This window comes from Pongo abelii, chromosome 2 (genome assembly GCF_028885655.2).
Source record: "Pongo abelii isolate AG06213 chromosome 2, NHGRI_mPonAbe1-v2.0_pri, whole genome shotgun sequence".
NCBI lineage: Eukaryota > Metazoa > Chordata > Mammalia > Primates > Hominidae > Pongo > Pongo abelii.
The window spans coordinates 194,113,116-194,118,446 of NC_085928.1; the positions used below are offsets into that span (position 1 = coordinate 194,113,116).

Consider the following 5,331-nt stretch of genomic DNA (forward strand, 5'->3'; position numbering starts at 1 on the left):
GCACAGACCTGACCATCATTCTTCTTTCCACTCTCTTACCTCTTTCCACTCCTTTATTTTCCCCAAACCCCCTACAATGTCAGGGGTGAGGTTTTCCCCTGCATCATATCATCATTCTCCCTGAGTCTAGTTTCTTGACTAAACGGTAGACAAAGTTGTCTTCTAGATTATGGGGAAAACTCATAATTTGACCAACTAGGTCAAATTATGCTTGGTATGCTTAAGAGAGATTTAAAAGTATATAGAAATTCCTTTCACTCTCAAACTGCCTATTATCTTGCTGAATAATCACAGTTTTAATATGAGCCATTAAATGTTACCTTTTTCAAAACATGGGTTTTTCATTTTTCATAAATTACAAGTTTATAGAGAGAGAGAAGGAATCTCTCAATTAAAAAAATTAAGGTGCATTACTTCACACTAATCATGATAAAATGCTAAATAAACTTAAGTTGATTCTAAGAATTTGAAATAGCTTCCCATAGGCATTGACAGCTTCACTGGTAAATTTTACCAAATACTTAAAGAAGAATTAATACCAATTCTACACAGTCTCTTTCAGAAATTAAAAGAAGAGGAAACATTTTGCAACTCATTCTATGAGGCCAGTATTATTATCCAGATACTGAAACCAGACAAAGATGTTATATTTAAAAACAAAAAAAACTACAGACCAATATCTCATATGAATATAGATGTAAAAATCCTCAACAAAATACTAGCAAACAGACCGGGCACGGTGGCTCAAGCCTATAATCCCAGCACGCTGGGAGACCAAGGCCAGTGGATCACCTGAGGTCAGGAGTTCGAGACCAGCCTTGCCAACATGGCAAAACCCCATTTCTATTAATACAAAAAAAATTAGCCAGGCATGGTGGCGTGCACCTGTAATCCCAGCTACTTGGGAGGCTGAGGCGGGAGAAACACTTGAACCCAGGAGACAGACGTTACAGTGAGCCGAGATTGCACCATTGCACTCCAGCCTGGACAACAGAGTGAGACTGTCTCAAAAAAAAAAAAAAAAATACTAGCAAACTGAATCCAGCAACATATAAGAAGGATTATATGCAATGAACAAGTGGAACTCATCCCAAGAATACAAGATTGGTATAATATCAGAAAATCAATTAATGTAATACACTATATTAAGAGAACAAAACCCACACAATCATTTTAATAGCTGCAGAAAAAGCATTTGACAAATCCAAAACCTTTTATGATTAAAAAATAACACTCAACAAACTAAAAATAAAAATAACTTCCTCAATCTGTTAAAGGATGTTTATGAAAAATCCACAGCTAACATCATACCAAATGGCAAAAAATTGAATCTTTTCCCCCTAAAAGTGGGAACAAGACAAGAATATTTATTCTCTCCACCTCTATACAATATTGTACTTAACATTATTGAGGGTTGGCCAGGTGCGGTGGCTAATGTCTCCCAGCACTTTGGGAGGCCAAGGTGGGTGGATCACTTGAAGTCAGGAAGTGGAGAACAGCCTGGCCAACATGGTGAAACCCCATCTCTACTAAAAATACAAAAATTAGCCAAGCATGGTGGTGGGCACCTGTAATCCCAGCTATTCGGGAGGCTGAGGCAGGAGAATCGCTTTAACACGGAAAGTGGAGGTTGCGGTGAGCCAAGATCTCACCACTGCACTCCAGCCTGGGCGACAGAGCGAACAGCCTAAAAAAAAAAAGAAAAATAAATAAAAAGGCATCCAGATTGAAAGGAAGAAGTAAAGCAATCTCTGTTTGCAGATGATATGATCTTGTAAATAGAAAATCCCAAGGAATTCACTAACAATCTACTAGAACTAATAAATGAGTTCAGCAAGGTTACAGGACACAAGATCAACATACCAAAAAATATTGTATTTATATATGCTAGCAATAAACAATCTGAAAATAAAATTAAGAATCATTTAAAAAAAATAAGGCATTTAGGGATAAACTTCACAAAAGAAGTGCAACACTTGTATAATGAAAACTAAAAAACATTGTTGAAAAAATTAAAGAAAATCTAAATAAATGGAAAGATAAGATATACCATGTTTAAGATTTGGAAAGCTTAAATCCTGTGAAGATGCCATTACTCCCCAAATTGATCTACAGATACAATGCAATCTGTATCAAAATCTTGGCTGCCTTTTTTTTTTTTTTTTTTTTGCAGAAATTGACAAGCTGATTCTAAAATTCATATAGAAATTCAAGAGGCCTGCATGCTTTAGCATCCTGGTGCTGCTATACTGCAGAGCCCATGTGGTCCCTTAGCCAAGCTGCCTGAGGAAACCCAGACCCAAAACCAACCAATGGAGGAAGAAGAGGTTGAGATGTTTGCCTTTCAAGCAGAAACTGTCCAGTTGATTTCACTGATCATCAATACCGTCTACTTGAACAAAGAAACCTTTCTGAGAGAGCTCATTTCAGCTTTCTTTTTTTTTAGCTCTTTATTTTTATTTTGGACACAGCATCTCACTCTGTCACCCAGTCTGAAATGCAGTGGAGCGATCTTGGCTCACTGCAGCCTCCACCTCCCGGGCTTAAGTGATTCTCATGCCTCAGCCCCTGACAAGCTGGGACCATAGGCATGTCCGTCATGCCTGGCTAACTTTTTGTATTTTGGGTAGAGACGGGGTTTCACCATATTGCCCAGGTGGGTTTCACCATATTACCCAGGCTGCTCTTGAACTCCTGACCTCAAGCGATCCACCTACCTTGGCCTGCCAAAGTGCTGGGATTACAGGAGTGAGCCACAGTGTCTGGCTCAAGAGAGCTCATTTCAAATTCATCAGATGCTTTGGACAAAACCTGATATGAAAGCTTGACGGATCCCAGTAAATTAAACTCTGGGAAAGAGCTCCACATTAATCTTATGCCAAACAAACAAGATCGAACCCTTACTATTATGGATACTGAAATTGGAATGACCAAGGCTGACTTGATCAATAACCTTGATACTGTCGCCAGTCTGGGACCAAAGCATTCATGGAAGTTTTCCAGGCTGGTGCAGAATCTCTATGATTGGCCAGTTCGGTGCTGGTTTTTATTCTGCTTATTTGGTTGCTGAGAAACTAACTGTGATCACCAAACATAAACATGAGCAGCATGCTCAGGAGTCCTCCTCAGGGGGATCACTCACAGTTAGGACTGACACAGTGAACCTATGGGGCATGGAGCAAAGGGTACCCTGCACTTGAAAGAAGACCTAACTGAGTATTTGGAGGAAAGAAGAATAAAAGAGATTGTGGAGAAGCATTCTCAGTTTATTGGCTATCCCATTACTGTTTTTGTGGAGAAGAAACGTGATAAAGAAGTCAGTGATGATGAGGCTGAAGAAAAGGAAGATAAGAGGAAGAAAAAGAAAAAGAGTCCGATGACAAACCTGAAATTGAAGATGTTGGTTCTGATGAAGAAGAAGAAAAGAAGGATGCTGACAAGAAGAAGAAGAAAAGTAAGGAAAAGTACACTGATCAAGAACTCAACAAAACAAAGCCTATCTGGACCAGAAATCCTGATGCTATTACTAATGAGGAGTATGGAGAGTTCCATCAGAGCTTGACCAATGACTGGGAAGATCACTTGGCAGTGAAGCACTTTTCAGTTGAAGGACAGTTGGAATTTAGAAGAGCTCTTTTTGTTTCAAGGTGTGCTCCTTTTGACCTATTTGAAAACAGAAAGAAAAAGAACAACATTCAGTTGTATGTACGCAGAGTTTTCATCATGGGTAACTGTGAGGAGCTAATCCCTGAATACCTGAACTTCATTAGAGGGGTGATGGACTCAGAGGATCTCCCTCTAAATATTTTTTCTGAGATGTTGCAACAAAGCAAAATTTTGAAAGTTATTAGGAAGAATTTGGTCAAAACATACTTAGAACTCTTTGCTGAACTGGCAGAGGATAAAAAGAACTGCAAAAAGTTCTATGAGAAGTTATCTAAAAACATAAATCTTGGAATATATAGATTCTCAAAATCAGAAGAAGCTTTCAGAGCTGTTGAGATAGTGCACATCTGCCTCTGGTGATGAGATGGTTTATCTCATTGTGTTTTCCAGAATGAAGGCAAACCAGAAACATATCTACTACATTACAGGTGAGACCAAGGACCAAGTAGCTAACTCAGCCTTTGTAGAATGTCTTCAGAACCATGGCTTAGAAGTGATCTCTATGATCAAGTTGATTGATGAGTACTGTGTCCAGCAGCTGAAGGAGTTTGAGAGTAAGACTGTAGTGTCAGTTGCCAAAGAGGGTTTGGAACTTCCAGAAGATGAAGAAGAAAAAAAGAAACAGGAAGAGAAAAAAACAAAGTTTGAGAACCTCTGCAAAATCATGAAAGACATGTTGGAGAAAAAAAATCAAAAAGATGGTTGTGTCAAACTGGTGATATCCTCATGCTGTATTGTCACAAGCACATATGGCTGGACAGCAAACATGGAAAGAATCATGAAAGCTCAAGCCCTGTGAGACAACTCAACAATGGGCTGCATGGCAGCAAAGAAACACCTGGAGATAAACCCTGACCCTTCATGATTGAAACCTTAAGGCAAAAGGCAGAGGCTGATAAGAACAAGTCAGTGAAGGAGCTGGTCATCTTGCTTTATTAAACTGCACTCCCACCTCCTGGCTTCAGTATGGAAGACCCTCAGACACATACTAACAAGATCTATAGGATGATCAAACTTGGTCTGGGTATTGATGAAGATGATCCTACTGCTGATGATATCAATGCTGCTGTAACTAAAGAAATGCCGCCCCTCAGAGGAGGTGATGACACATCACGCATGAAAGAAGTAGGCGGCTCTGGCTGAGGAATGACTTGTACACGTGTTCAATACTCTATCTTCATTCTCTCTGATAATATATTTTCAGGATTATTTTAGTTATTTTTGTTAACATTTAAAAAGTCTGTATGGTGGCCGAGCGTGGTGGCTCACACCTGTAATCCCAGCAGTTTGGGAGGCTGAGGCGGGCGGATCACCTGAGGTCAGGAGTTCGAGACCAGCCTGGCCAACATGGCGAAACCCAATCTCTACTAAAAAAAACAAAATATTAGCCGGGTATGGTGGTGTGCACCTGTAATCCCAGCTACTCGGGAGGCTGAGGCAGGAGAATCATGTGAACCCAGGAGGTGGAGGTTGCTGTGAGCTGAGATCATGCCATTGCACTCCAGCCCAGGAGAAAGTGCGAGACTCTGCCTTCAAAAAAAAAAAAAAAAAAAGTCTGTACGGCATGACAATAACTATTTCAGGGGGAAGGTAAGATTTCTTTCTACTTCCAAGTGATTTTGTGATACTTCTAAGTGATTTTTGTGATACTTCAGGCACTAAAAC

At 39.8% G+C, this 5,331-nt stretch overlaps 1 pseudogene; it reads left to right on the top strand.

Moving 5' to 3' along the window:
* Window positions 1–2,893: 2,893 nt before the first annotated feature.
* Window positions 2,894–4,840, top strand: LOC100445801 (heat shock protein HSP 90-alpha-like; annotated as a pseudogene).
* The last annotated feature ends 491 nt before the right edge of the window (window positions 4,841–5,331 follow it).